The following is a 16440-nucleotide window of genomic DNA, read 5'->3' as shown; positions in this document are numbered from 1 at the left end:
TGTAGGCATAGGGTAAAACAATAACATTTTATTATTCAATTCACATGGAAAACAAATAAAAGGAATGTTAAATAAATTTGCTTCTGTTAGAGAAATAAGTTTTTAAGATAACTGTTTTAGATTATATAATACCTATCCAAAAAAAAAAAAAAGAAGCATAATGTTTATAAAGTATTTATTCCATTACGTTATTTATTTCTTAACTAATTGAATTTTAAACTGGTGTAAAGTTAATAAGTAGAATTTTACCATAGGCAACACGTGTGTTTTCAAAAGTACACAAATTATAAAATTATGAATACATTCTTTGATTTATGTTCTCTTTATTTTTTCCCGAAATGAACTGGCTCAAGGAACATATAAGAATGTATTGTTCATAAAATTAACTATTGGTAGCAAGTTATCTGACAGTTTAATTTCTTCACATCCCCCCCCCCCCCCAATTTGTATTTGTGTGTGTTACTTTTCATCTCTTGCTTCTTCTCTATTGAATGATTTTGTCTACAATTTTTAGTTTCAATACTTATTTATGACTTTCTTTTAAAACTATATCCATTATATTTATCTCTTACAAAATGAGGTTTGAAATGCCGGAGTTAAGAAACAATGCACCAAAAAATTGGGGGGGGGGGAATCTTGTTATTTGCATTCAAAAATTATTTACACAGTTGCATACAGAGCTCAAAATCATTTGAATTCTGGATATATCTTTTTAATTACATACACCTCCTAAATTCTCAGCCATAACGGATGTTTTTATCGCAGAATTAAAAATAATATGACAACAAATACGTTCCAAATAATCATATATGAAAGATAAAAGAAAAAAAATCCAAGAATCCAAAGAATTAAGTGTTAGCACCAAGAAGCAATTCATCCTGACCTGAACTAGGATCTATGTGTCAATGTTATATTTCAGTTGACAGATATGAGCTGTACAAGAAATGCATGCTAATTCTTTCTGACCTGGAAGAGGAAAGCGAGTTATCCGATAAAAACCGCCTACTTTGCATTAGTCACCAACTTGCCTCAAAATAATAATTTAAAAAATGCCGTGATTAATAGTTACTAAGCAAAAAAAAAAATGATTCGATATAACCAAATTTAGAACAAATTATAATTGCTATTAAATAAGAAATATAAACAATAATTATCAAATTTCAAATTCAGCTGTTTTGCAAGTGGTAGTTTTCGAAAGGAAATGTATATTTTTATATAAAATCCAAATAATCATAATAATTATATGGTCAGGTTTTGTTGTTATGGAAATGATGTGATTAGTACTTCATCATCATGAACACGATTGTACTGATATTGTATTTGGAATGGTGGAAAATCAAAATAGTTTCTAAGTGATGTTCAGCTACAGATGGCCGATTTTGAATAAAGTTTAAAACATCTGAATGAAATATTTTATTAAATAAGCACTAAAAATTAACTTTAATTGCTTCCTGTTTAGTACTTCAATATCAGACCTCAAGAAATTAATTGTATTTTAATAATAGTGTAATTAAATATATTTTATAATAATTAGTAATAATATATAATAATTAGTAATAAAATTAAAATGGTGGTACAAAATTTCACAGGGAAGAATAAACATACAATATGTATACTTTTAATGTTTAAATAATTGAATAATATTAATTCATTATATTTTTAGCATCATTAAAAGTTGTTCATTTAGAAATTTCGGCGTCAATAAAAATAATTATGTTTTACTAGTTAAACAAAAAATTTATTGCTATAAAAGGTGTTGCATTGCTATTAAATAGAAGGCATAATAATTTGGAGTATTTGGCTGTTAATTAACAAAATAAATAATGTTCGTGATGCAATTTTTCAATCTGAATTCAGTATCAACAAATGTTTATCTGTATAACTTACTGACAAAAAATGAAGGGTAAATCATTTTTAAAAATTCATTTTGATATTAATTTCCTCAGTACTCACTTTGATCGCTTATTTTATAAATGCTGATAAAAAGCACAAATATTTAATATTTGTGTGAAATATTAAGTATTAAGTAAAAATATTTAAAATACAAATATTTAAAATAAAAATATTTTAAATAGAAATATTTAAGGTAAAACCCGTTTAATACGAATATAACTAAAATTATTTTAACTTTATCTGTAATTATAAGCATATTACGATTTTGGGATATACACAACTATAGAATATAAATAACAAATATCATAAGAATTAAGAATCGTATATAACACTATTTATATAGAAAATAATTATTTGTAAAAGATATAGAGCTTAAATTACAATATCTTTAAATTATTTAAAATTAAAATAATGACTTGAGATTAGGGAATTTATTTTTCATGTTTATTTTATTAAATGCTGATAAATATTTAAATAAATTGAATCTTTATTTAGAAATTATTTCTTAGAGGTATAATTACTGTCTTGTCATATTTTATATTAATACAGTATATAAAGGATACAACTTTATGCAAACTTCTAGTTTTCAATTTATTCTTTAATGTTTTGTAGTATTTATTATTTTATTGATAACAAAATATGTCTCATTTAAACAGTTCTTTGTTTTTAAAATCAAATACAGTTATGGCATTCCAAAATCAAATACTTGGTTCAGAAAAAAAAAAAAAAAAATCTCAAAAAATATTTCAGCTCAGTGTGATTTTTAATTTACTCAAACAATACTTAATTCATTAAAATTAGAAATAATAATCTACCATTAAATAATCTTTTCAGATTTCACTCTAAGACAGTTAAAAATTACTGACAAATCATAAATCTGAAAGTTTCGGATTTAAAACAATGTATGAAAAAAATAATAAATATCTTACCAAAACATAAAATAATCCTTTGTTGGCGAATCAGTAACTTCCATAAATTGAAAGTGCCAAAAAAATCGTTTTTATCTAAATTATAGTCTGCAATGCGAAATTTTCCTAGAAATATCGAATTAGCTTTTTCGATCTTCTCAAATCAGAACATGTCAAAATCCAAATCCGTTCATATCTTTGTCCGAAGAATGTAAATTAGATTTTGTTGGCATTATATTCGTATTCGTTTGTCAGTATATATCTTTCTAAATTCCTTTAATTTGACGCTTCAAATAGAGATTGGATTCTGAAAAAAATAACAACCGCCATTGTTCTTTTAATGGATCAGACACCATGTTCTTCCATTGTCTCAAAGAAGGAAAAATCATCGACACTTAAATTGAGCCGCCGAGTACATTCATCAATATGCCGACAAAGTGCACTGCGGCACCGTTACTACGCCAGAGAAGAGCAAACGCCACTTATTGTTACTGACCGTGCACACAAAGGGTTCAAGACACCATCAGGTGAATACAGAATACCATCATGAGGAACTTATGGCAGCTTCTTTGATGTGGGTCCATGTGAGAGTCCACTAACAGTCAATTCGATCCTCTGCACATATTCAAATGAAGTTCGTTCAATAAGGACGTTTTCCCACCGCGTGAAAAAGCAGCCTTTAATTGGACCACAGCAATGCGGGAAGCAGATGTCACCTGAGATGATTGGTCATTCCCATCACGTACATCGTCGAATGGGCGCAGGATAATAACATAAATAATCCACCTGCAAAATGCTTCTTCAATCAAGTAGGCAGAGTGTTAGTTAACCGCCGCTGCAAAACATTGCCAAGAAAAGACAAAACTAGTCACTTCGCTTTTGTCCTCTCTCCAGTAGATCTTTCGGTAATTCTAACCGATTCAAACATGTGTCAATAGAAACCGAGTTGGTATTTCTTGATTTGTTATTTTCATCTCGTTTTTAATTCGCAGGAGTTAGTTTTAGCCGGTGAGTTGTTGTAGCTTATTTGAGGTAATTAGTCCAGCGCTCCAGGGTCAACAATACCCTGCAGGCTTGGTGGTCGTTTCATACGGAGTCGGCGAAACAAGGACATTGGAGGGTCATTGATATGGCAGGCACGGTGCTGGGTTTTATTTTTTAGGCACTTGCCTTCCTCTTTTCAATGCTTTCCACTGTTTCAATCTTGTTGCAGTCTTCCAGGACGCAAGGTGTTGACTTGGCCAGCGGTCGGCCGGAAATCTCGAATTCTTTTTAGCAAACATTGTGGGCAATTAAATTTTAACAGGAAATTATTTAATTCTCATTGATTTCGATTGCTCTATGAATCACATCATGGCATAAACGTATTATTGACAGCAGATATATTGAAGTATTTGTTAAATCTGGAAGTTCTATCTACTACTAGTATTATCTACTTTGTTGAAAATACGAGAACAAAAGTAGAAATTGTTGGCGATAGTGAATACACACCTTCTTTTATCAATACGTGCGATTTTTGTTTTCTTCCTCTCATGATAAAATAAGAACTTGATTAGCAAACTAAAACAGGTTTTTCGAAATGTAAATAATAAAAAAAGAAGAATTACAACACTTAAAGCAACAAAAATATTATAATAGATTTTGGAAGTTTCAGTTAAAATTGTTACCGAAGTTTTTCAGCGTTGTTCTAATTACCAAAGAGGAAAATTTTTAATTATATAAGAAGGAATTGAATACAAAATTTCATAATTTTTGATACCGGACAGTTTTTTTTTTTGATGATGTTTTTTTATTTCACCAATTTCCTAAATCAGTATCGTCCATTTTTGTACAATTTTCTTAAGTTGAGAGAAATTTGTAATTGTTTCGCAGTGAATTATTCTTAAAAGTTCAAAATATCAAATATATCGAATTTGTTACTACTAACTTTCTATTCCTGACTTCTTATATCAGTATTGATTTTTAAAATATGAAAAAAAAATGGCGCAATGATTATTTAACTGGAAGTAATTTTTCAAACAAATGATTTTTTAACTGAAGCTTTCATTTTTTTAACAAAAAAGCAAATGCTTTGAGGCACAAAAAAAAAAAAAAAAAAGTACCAAGTAGCGAAATTTTTTCAACACTGCATCTACAATCTGGGAAATTTATCAATGATTGCTGTAAATAAGAGGCAAATTCAGATAAATAGTGTCTGGTTTTAAAAGCTTTAGCTAAAAGTTCAGGCCATCGAGATAGTGAAAGATTAAACAGAAACTAATGACAAAAAGATGCCAAACTGCACATGTTTACCACACTGAAGTTGCATTCTGTAGGAAATGCTTCGAAATCTTCTACAATAATATAAAAGCTTCATTGTAATTAATATCCGAGGCTGACCACCCGAGAAGTGCTACGCATTATCCACCTGTTCACTTCTGTGGAAGAATGGGAGAGACCTCTCCCAGGATTCTTTTTGTTTGAGGAGGTATTCCGCGAAGCGCTTCGGTTGCAGGGTGACAAAGCATGAATATTCCAATGAGCAAATAGAGTCCAGACGCATGGGAATGAACGCCCGTCAGGAAATTCGCGCGACCCGATTTTGTCGGAAATAGCGTCGGATGAGGAGGCAGCTGTGTCCATCTTCGAGGAGAGCATGCGCTGACTGCTTCTCAATGAACAAACGTTTTCTCCTTTAAGTTCGCCATAGACTCCATTGACAAATATTTTTGAAATAAGTTTCATGGTAAAAGAACAAAGGAAACCACCCCTGATCTCCCTTCCAATAAAAAGTGAGGTCGGGTAATGTAATGAAGTATACCAATCAACAATATTCAAAATTAGCATGTGTCCCCCATATCTGCAGCTGCTGCTTTGACGAGTAAGATATTAAAAATATGGAAATGGGCTAAGATTTGAATTTTATACGAGTCATATTTTTGTTTTGAAAAGTAACTAATAAACAGAACTTGGTGTCGCGTTGCCTGTGAGTTTTAAGGGAGAACTCTTTCTTTTCCCAAATTTTATTATATAGCTTGCTTTAAATCTTTCTTACATACATATTGAATGCTCTAAGACTCCAAAAATTTAAGTTCATGAAGTCATTAAAAAGCTTGTGTCAGTTGTATTTTCTTCTTAATAAGTTTTTTTAATAGCTACAATCACATAAATTCTTAAAAGACTTAAATTATCTTTATTTAATTCTATTCATTTATTTTAATCAAGCAAAAGGAATATAAGGAATTTTTTTACAAAAGTAATATAGAAAAGGAATTTTTTTCTTAAGATTACCAAACCAGAATGTGTTATAGAAATTACTTCTATATAATTTATATTCTTTTCGAATATTTTAAAAATCTGATGAATTCATATTCCCAATTTGTTTAAATCATTTTACCATGCTTATTATCGAAATTCCCATTTTTACAACACATATAATGCATTTTGATTCTGCTCAAGCATTCTAGCCAATTAAATAATATTTAGAACTTCTTTATGCTGCAAAAAAAAAAAAAAAAAAAAAAAAAAAAACCTTGTTTAAAAAAAATGTCATAACTTTTATGAATAATTACCCAAAGTATTTTTTTTAAGAAACTCCATTTCAGAAGTTGCCATATATTTCTTCTGATAAGAGCATCCACCCATTTCGTCATCGAATGTATCCTCTTTTTCTGTAATTATCGACAGAAGAAACGGAGACAATTTCTTAGCTGCCCACTTTCCAATTTTCACCCATGACAGTCGAGACCAATTAACGATCGACCAATCGGTGACCCATATACCGAAAATAGCGACAGCTGGACACCTTTACCTGGCGTTTTGTGAGCAACAGCACCTCTTGGATGAATTTCGCCTTTTTCCAGCTCATCGCCTGATGGGTCAAGACACCCAACAGAATAGGAGAACAGAAATACGGAACTCGCCAGCGGAGGTTTCTTTTGTCTCTACTCTTTTAATGGCGTTCCGTGGTTGGTAGCTAATGAGGAATTGTTGTGTTAGCTCGTCAAAAGGCAAGGCAAAAATAACTCTGCGGCGTAATTGGCAATGTAGTCACTTCTACAAAGGTCGTACTCCGCCATGCGTCGTGTATTGGGAAGTTGAAAAAGAACTTGGGGTTGATAAAAGAAAGATGGAGGGAGGAAAAAAAATCCTCCATGGGAAGCTAAGTTTTTGGTTTTGTGAGCTGAGCTCATTTTTCTTTGAAGCTTTTTGCAGGTAGGGCCAGTTTCTGGTCAGACTGGGCGAGGTGCGTGGACAAAAGAATCTATTAATTGACGAAGACTTCCTTCAAGAGTAGGAAGTGCCATATTGTGTGCCATTTGCTTTTTTCTTGATACCTTTTCAAGTTCCTTCAGTCATTTTATTCAAAGTAATTCATAAAAAGATGCAAAGCATTATAGGGGAACTTTGACCAGGATTTTGCACTTTCTGTTAAAGCTATAATGTAATTGCATTTTCAAATGATAACTGTCTTATAAATTATTTTCGCGTTAATTATTTTAAATCAAAAAATTGGTTTGCTTCAAATCATTTAAAACACTTTTGAATTACACAAATCACTTAGGCTTTAACTCCTTTAAGTTTTAATAATTGACGAAAAATAAACACAATTTTTTATAATTGAAGTACTAAGATAACTCCCCCAATGCGAAAGGAGAGTTGTACTGGAAACATGTTACCCATTAGCGCAATGATCTGTTCTATTTTAGTGACTCAAGAAATGGAGTCTGTTCGCAAATGAAAAATCCCCTTCTCTTATTAGACCCTGAATAAAATGCGAAATTAATTGTAATATTTAGAAAACAATGCTTAGCACGTCTTATTTTTGTATAAAAACTTTCCTTTTCTGACATGAGTGCATTTCTCAAGTTCATTCATTGCATTTTATTAAAAAAATGATATGGACAAGGTAAAGTTACAATAATGTTAATTTATTTTTAAATATTAATTATTTCAATCTTTAATCACCTTAAAGATTTCCATAAAAGATATTTTAAAAAATTATTTATTCGAATTTGGCTACATTATCAAAAAAACTTGGAATGAATTTTAATTTCAAATGAAATTATAATAAAAATAAATAAAAATATTTTTACTATATTCGTATCAGTATTAATAAGTATTAAAAAATAATCATGGGCAGAACAGAAAACATTTATAAATAACAATTGTAAAAGAAAACTTTTAAATGAAAGAAAAATTATTCACTTAAAAAAATTAACGTTTTACTGTCTATTTTAATCTACTTATGGTAGTCAAATTGTATTTTTGTTAGACTGGATAGGCATGTATTTCAAAATAGAGGTAAAAAAAATTGATAAAAACCCTGTAAAAATACATAACATTAAGTTTAATTGTAAGACCATTCCCCCCATTCTAAAATACATACGAAGTGTTTTAAGTGCAAAATACTTTTAAAATATTTAAACATTGTAATAAAAGGACTTAACATTTATGTTAAACTAATTCACAAAAAAATTTAAAATTTGGGGTGAAAACTTTTATGGGTGGAAAACTGTGAACCTTTCTCTTCTATCCACTTCAGTGAGGGAACACCCTTTCGTGACTCGCAGTGATGGATTATGTCAATTTATTCACCTTCACTTATTTGTAAGTGGTATGCGATGTTTCCAAAAAAAAAAGAAAAAAAAAAGCCAACAAAATAATTTACAGAAATGAATCTAACATTATTTGAAAAATAAAATGTTTCACTTTGAAATGGCTTAAAAATCATTTTTATGCGATGATATTTTAAGAACTTATTGGTAAAAAAGAGAGAAAAGGATTAAAAAAAGCCAACTATTTGGCTTAATCCTTGCATAATTAAAAGTAAAAAAAAGAGAGATTCCAAAGTGCTCACAATAAGCAACCAAAAGGACAAATTTTGTTACTCTAATTTCAACAGCTTATTCTCTAGATTCCAACAGACAGACCGATTTTCATTATTTATTAATAATAGACATTATTTACTTCTTGTTCTTTGGGGGAAAGAAAGCTCCTGTCGGCATGCCTGATAGATTCCTGTCTGTGCAGTTTAAGCATAATTACCAACTTTCTATTTTCAGTAATTAGAGTTGCAGGAAAATAAAATTTGTTACACGACCGCTCTATCGGAGGAGTATCATAACTTCTAAAGGTTATAGACATCAAAAATTCTTAAATAAAAAAAATTGTTCATTATGAGGAGGTAATTAACTATTCTCTGAATTCGAAAACCTCTCTATCATCAATAATTAGAGAATAACTGAGAAATAAAATTTCAACCTTCTCTGAATTGGTTACCCAATCTACAACTCAACCGATATTTTAAGCCTCTCTGTTCAACGCCGATCAAAATGAAAAATGACTCGAATTTTCTTATTCAGGAATCAATATGAGTAAAGCCTTATACAATATAAAGTAATGACATTCTGTTGTGCTGACACATCTTTAAAAAGAAAAGTGAAGTTTTGTTTATAATCCAGATTTCAGTTTATATGAAGCTTGAAGTGCATTTTTTCAATGATGAGAGATGAATTAAGTCCCTTTAGATGATATTTAATGTGAGAAGGATGCTCGTATGTTCGCAAGAGAGAATAAAGGAAGAAGTAAAGGAAGATAATGTAAGTAAGTTGAAAAAACGCTGTATCTATTTCGAATGACAGAGAATTTCTTCAGAAAAGCCGCTTTCTTCAGCCGTCACTTTTAGGCTTAATAATGTTAACATGTAATATGATGTTAATTATGCTATAAACAGGTAAATAGTTTTTATCAATTCTTTTGAAAGGTTGTTTTTTCTAAATTCTAGTAACTATAATAGGATATTCGTATATGTTAAGATATCCGGAAATTTCATATTATGAAAAGCATAGGTTAAAAAATAGGCAGATTCTTTAAAAGGAACCTACCTAAAATGTATACTAGAAAAAAAAATCTTAAATATATCTCTTTTTTTGCAAACGAAAAGTGGAAAAATGTTAATAATTTTAAAACCTGTAATCTACAAAAAAGAAAAAGAAAAAAGTGCGTGTGTGAAGGTGACTGCTGTAAGACATTAAGAATCACTACGCCACTTCAGAGTAAAAGATTAGCGCTCGGCAAGACGATGCCACTTTTGCTTGTAAAAATAGTGAATTCCCGAGCAAAGAATCAATAATCCAAGATTAAAAGAAATTGGAAAGTAAATGGCATGAAGAGTTACCAGATGCTGCTCTTATCTGCATATGGTAACTCTTCATGCCAATTATTTTGAACGTTACACGTTAAGTGTTTTCGTATCATACCAATCAACGTAATCACGGCATCTTATCTACCATTTTAAATGAAAGGCACTGTCACTTACATTCAGTGTCTCAAAAAGAAAAAAAAAAAAGTCCACCAAGCTGCCGGGTCATTTTCTGTAGCCATTCATACAAATTTCTTTGTCTTTCTTTCGAACCGAAGAGGGTAATAACTCAGCATTTGCTTTTTCGCTACTCCCGTTCTTTTTGAAGTAGACAGGTGGTTGGGAATTCTTTTAAAAAAAGGTCTGTCATTCGCATGTCGTTGACGAAAATTTTGACAACGACTTTGGGGAATAAATGAACCATCAAAACAACTGCAGCCTCGAACGAGAAGGAAAGAAAATGATCGTGGTAAAAAGAAGACACGACATATCTCGCGATATGTCCAACCCTCGTAGTTGTTCTTGTCTTCATCCCCCTTCCCACCTGACGGGGTCTTCCATGCCATTTTTTTAATCTGCTATAAACACAACTGTCGTCGGCTGCTTTAGATTGTCACCTAGGGGTTACTTCTGTTCCTCCCCTCAAACAGGTTGACTTCCTTCTAACTTGGATGATAAGACTCCATCTCTTCACGCAGGAATGAGAGGAATAAAGTGGAGATGAAACCGAAAGCTATCGACGACGATTTTCCAGTTGTTTCACGCTCAGTTATCGACTCGTGCTCGGCAGTTCCTGGCATTCATTTGTAGAACTTTTTTCAATTCAGTTTAAAATCTGTCCAGCAAAAGATTGAACAAAGGGAATCATTCAGTGAGAAAAGTATAATAATTGTAATAAAAATTTCAAAACTTTATAGTGAATATTATTTTTTTAAATCTTAGATGAAAATAAATACCACTTGCTTTTAATTTATTTGATTGAAATTTATATGAAATGTTGGCTGAATGAATAGGGATGCAAATTTGTTAAATACCTTTGTTTGTATGTATCTTTGCTAAATACTTTTGTTGTACCCCTTTTTTTTTTTTTTTTAATACTTTGGTTGCAAAAAAATAACACGTGTTGCTTTTTTGTTTTTTTAAAAAATATAAGTTTTGTGGTTTATAATTTTTCATAATGAATAATTTGGTTAGAAGAAGTTTGTTAGTTTCATTTACTATAAAAAGGCTATCAGACATTTAAGGTACTAAGATAAATTAAACTAGTTAATGCCTTAAAATCATACATTAATTGTCATTACCATAACTTATGAAACTAATGAATGGAGACAACTCAAAATAATTATTTTGCAAAAGTAACTGCCACGTGACACTAAAATGAAATGTCACATGTTTTTCTTTCCACATATTTGAATTGAAATAGACATGACTCATTTGATAAGAAGTATGCAAATATGAATTTCACTCATTAATACATATGCTTCTATTGCAGCAAGCTTTTTCTTGAATCGTTAGTTAAATCCTATGTTGTGCTTGAATTCCAAATGATTTCAAGCTGTTTTTCAAGGTTTATAAATTAAATTTCCATGCATGAATAATCAATAAAATAGTTACAAATTCATTCACTTCTGATGTATTATTTTTTTAACTAATACGTAAATTTAATATCAGTTTTGCATTAAATGATTCATTTTAATTAAAAATGATATTTTAGATATTTAAAATACTTTCGTAAATAATTTGTTTAAATTTTGTTCTTTCTTCTTAATTTTATAATCTAAACAAGATTCATTTACATATCTACATTTCAAAATGCTATTATATAAATCTTCACCTACGATTTGAGAATTCTTTTCTGAATTCTGTCCATGAGTTTTGGAAACTAATATAAAAATGACAAAAAAAAGAGTTTTTTTAAAAAGAATTTAGGAATTATGATAGCCTTTTTCTTACATCGTTTATTTCTTCAAAATTAGTTTTACACTAGTATTAAGAAATATCTCTTTCTATATATCACGCTTGGTGTTTGACATGAATGGAAGGTACTTATTATTGTGACATGCTTTTTTAAATGAATGAAAGTAATAATGAACATAAAGGATTATCCGTTATCTATAAATGCATTGCTATGGAACAACAATCTTAGAATAAAAACGTACAACAACAATGTATCAACAGCTGTTAGGTTTTTAATGCTTTAATTATAAAATCCAACAACAGGCGATTCTTAAATATCACTCCATTTTTATTCAATTTTCAGATTCTAAAACTCCGGAGACAATTAGCACGTACGAAATCCGCAGCGAGACGCATATTCCACTGCGAGTTCAGCATATTTCTGATGCGGAAGGAAAACAGCAAATAAAAAGCAGTAATAAACGAGAGACCCAGCCCATTTTCGAACAAAAATGCCATTATTTCAATCGAAACCGCGGCAAACAGGGCATCAATTCAGTCATTTCAGCTTTCCACCCCACCCCGTCTCCAGTTTCTTTCCCAACAAGCCGGCAAAAGATGTCAAACATTGCTTACCCTCCCCCAAACAACAGCAGCCACTGTAGCATATAAACGATGCAATTGATGCTCGTTACATTTAATATATTCCCCGATAAATTAGGACCCGAAAATCTGTTCTTAATGAAGCCATTAAACTTGGTCGATGCGCTGTCGTGGCATTAGACAGCATTGGTTGTCCATCTAATCCTGGCAATTGTGAGGGAGAAAAAAAAAGTAACATACAAAGCATATAAAAAATGGAATTAAATAGATAAATAAAAGGAATGGAGATGGATGAAAAAATAAAACCTAGCAGAAAAAAACTTTAGGAGACGCGCTTGAAATATATGCTATAATTTAGGGTTAGTTTTGCATGATGTTTATACCGGTTTACTGGAAAGGTTAATGACGATTTGAGGATTAAGGAGAATTGATTAAATTATATGCAGCCTCGGGGTTTATAAGGCTAACCTTGCTAATGGCCGAACTCGATAAATGAAAAATCATCTGTTTCTAAGTACCCGGATTCTGAAGACGGCTTCGAAAATTCTGACGGGAATAGAAGTTAGCTGCCGAACAACATTCTTAAGAATATTCTTTAATAATTCTTACCAAATTCTCCATTTATTTAGTTTTCATGAGTCATGGGGAAGATTAAAAAAAAGAGAGAGAGAGACCCTTCATTTTTGAAAAGTAATCTTAAATCGTTTATAAAAGAAACTATTATTATTTATGCAACTGAACTTTAAGAAGAATGTTCCTTCCACACGTTATCAAGAATAGGTTTCATTTTTATTCTAGGTAAACTTTTATTTTTGAAATATTTGTCATGTTATATGTTTCTATGTATTGTTATACATTTGAGGCGTTCTATTCAAAATTCCCTTTTCTTTTCATAGCAATAATTTTCTTGATGGAAAAAAGTCAGATATATTCTAATTGTAGTTTTGTCATTATTAATATTGGATATATGGAACCAAAATGTAAGTGATTCGTAAAAATAACTTGTGAGAAATTTTTTAAAGATTATACAGCAATTTACTGAAAATTTGAAATAGCAATTTTAGCTTTTCCTTTTCATAGATATATACATATGTAGATTATTTATAGTAGTTCAGATTCAGTCATAATTTGAGAATCAAAATTCTTATCAAAATAAAACATCTGACTGAATTTGTCTTGTTATTAAAATAATAATATCATTTTACTTTTTTTTTTATCATAGTTTAAATAGAATGACAGACAATTTTCATACTGTTAAGAAGCAGATTGGCTTTATAAAAAGGGAACATGTAATTATATATTTCTTATTAATTGTAAATTTTTCCATTATTATATCGAAAATCTTTACCGGGAAATAGAAAAATCATTAAAAGATGATAGAATTTTTAGAGAGTATTTCTGTGGCCTCTTAAAAATGTAAAATAGCAAAGAACAGAATTAAAAATGGCATTGTGTTTTGTCAAGATAACTCTAAATAGTATTAGAACACACACATATATATATTTTAAATTTTCTTGACAGAAAATTTATATTTAAAAAAGGAATGTATTTGAAACTGTTCTCTGTGTGTGTGAGCACTTGCGTGCGTGTGGGTGCGTGTATGTGTGTGTGTGTGAGAAAGAGAAAAAAATTCAATTACGTAACTAAATATTGAACGTAGATGAAGAAGAAAAGGTGCTGAACTTTATTTAACTATATTAACCATATATAACTCAATAATTATTTCTTATTGATTAAGTATTATGACATGAATATAAATATTATTTTTAAGAATGTTAAGTTCCATTAATTAATCTTTACATTAACCATCTCTTGTAATGGAGACTAAAATATTTATTTTATTTTTCTGACGTGCTTTCTTCAAATTAAAATAACCTGAACTAATATAGCATCGCTTAGTTATGTCTAATGGATAACTAAGTCTTTCCAATTTGAAGAAAAAAAAACTATTCTAAACTATTCAATAACCATCATTTGAAACATCTCCTGCTTTCGAATTCATTTCCCGCTCACGATAGCCATATTTTTTCGTGCAAAAAAGCAGAAATGGCGTCTTCCGCCTTCGGTTTTTAACTAGTTTTCCTCGCTCTTATAATTAACGTCTTTTCGAAGGTAGTCCCATTCATACTCGGCAGAACTACGCTTGGTGTCAAAATAAAAAGCAAAGAAGAAAAAAAAAAGAAAACAACAAAAAAATTGCCAATGAATGGACATCTTTGGAGTGGTTTTCACAGCTGCAATTAAGACTAACAAGGCCTAGCAGCACGGAACTATGCATTTTCTTTTTTTCTTCTCCCCGAGTTGCTGTGGACTTTAAACGCGTTTATAATTGGAATGATCGGCCGTAATGAAGCTACGTGAGAATTTCTTTCTCCCCTTTAAGAGAATGCGAAATGGTTGCTTTATTAACCGTTCAATTAATACAGCACACTCTTTTTCTCAAGCAAACGAACTTACACCTATTTCCGTTTTCCTCTATTATTTTGTTTCTTGACTCAATTTTTTTTATACATCCTAACTCAAAATGTGTTAAAATAAGCAGTTATTTTCAAAATCTAAAATTCGGCGTCTATTTCAGGAGCAAAAATGCAATTTTTTCCTTAGATAATAACATTTTGTTCAATGTACCAGCAATAATATAATATAAAAAGTGTTTCCAAATTTTGATTTCACTTTTATAAAGATTTTCATACAATAATGTTTAGCAATTTATATAAGACAATATATTATATTATATTTATTTATATAAGACAATAATTATTTTCAAATCCTAATATATTATTTTTTATAAAGATTCTTTTAAAAATAATTATTTTGTAAAATGATACAAGGTGATTTTTATCATTTTATAAAAGAAGAGGTGTAGTTAACATTTCAAATTTAAAGTGATTAAAGAATTCGAAACTTTTTCTTTTTCATTTTATAAAATAAATACAAAAAAAAAAATCACAGTTTATCATGTACAAAACTAACTTTTCTTTCATGAGTAAAATTAAGAAAAATAGCAATTAAAAGACTTACGTCAAAGGTTTGTCGTGGATTACAGAAAACTTATCTAAAAACATTATAATGAATTTCATTTATATTTATATATAAAATTTAGGTAAGTGAAGCTATATTAATAGTAAGCTTAATTACAATATTCAAAGGTTAAAATTGAATCTTGAACATGAAATGACTTTCCCGTTAACAATGTATATTGGTTAAAATTTAAAGATTAATATTCGTGCGACAGAATACTCATTGTATGGGTAATATAACCATATCTAAATAGTTATGCCCTTACAAGAAAAAGCATATCAGCTGCATTGTTATCGTAGTATTAGAGGCAGAAAAACGACTTAGTTCATGAAAATTAACCTTTCAAATTAAATTTAAACCCAATCCAACTAAATCATCGGCGTAATGAAGTGCCCCTCCCTAATAAAGTATTCTCCGGCGCAAATGCAAATTTTAAATGGATATTGCTACACATACCTTAATTTTTCACCGTAATGAATCCTTATATATATGATAATCCAAAGCCTGGAAAAGCCCATTTCATCCGTGCACAAGCCTCACAAAACTACTGCAAATTGCATAATTTTACACCTTCGCAAATAACCACACTTTGAGTCGACATGATGATCACAACATAAATCAAAAAACCGTCTCGAAATCTGAATAAATATCAACCGCGAATGCTTGGCGAATTAAAAAATATGAAGTGATGTTTTTGAAGAAAGAAGAGTCCAGAGCGCAGTCCCAGTTCCCATGATTTGCATGCAGTGTGCAATAAAAACTGATCTAATTCGAGCGGGACAAGCAATAGACATTTCCCCTCAGCCTTCCCAGGCGAAATGTCGTAATAACGGGAAATTTATCTTGAGAAAAAGAGCGGTTCTTCATTTGCAATCGAAGGACGGAGAGCTAATAATGTAAAAGGGGTCAATGTTCTTCAGGGCTATGTGGGTGATCCCTGATTTATAAAGAAAAGAAGCTGAATTTCCGGTAGAAGATTCTTTAATATCCTCATTT

General features: G+C 30.3%; 1 protein-coding gene across 3 annotated transcripts in view; it reads right to left on the bottom strand.

Annotated features, from left to right (window-relative positions):
• LOC129965576 (GATA-binding factor 2-like) overlaps positions 1-16440 on the bottom strand; it is a 377227-nt gene that overhangs the window by 203370 nt on the left and 157417 nt on the right. The window contains exon 1 of one of the 3 annotated variants that reach the window (XM_056079590.1): positions 2823-3154. The exons of the other annotated variants lie outside the window; for them this stretch is intronic. The gene's annotated coding sequence lies outside the window, so the exon portion shown is untranslated. Of the gene's footprint in view, positions 1-2822; positions 3155-16440 lie in introns of those variants that run through there. 3 annotated transcript variants of the gene reach the window in all.

Source organism: Argiope bruennichi, chromosome 4 (assembly GCF_947563725.1).
Source record: "Argiope bruennichi chromosome 4, qqArgBrue1.1, whole genome shotgun sequence".
Taxonomy (NCBI): Eukaryota; Metazoa; Arthropoda; class Arachnida; order Araneae; family Araneidae; genus Argiope; species Argiope bruennichi.
The sequence above is the reverse complement of the archived record's forward strand: the minus strand, read 5'-3'. Positions and strand labels throughout refer to the sequence as shown.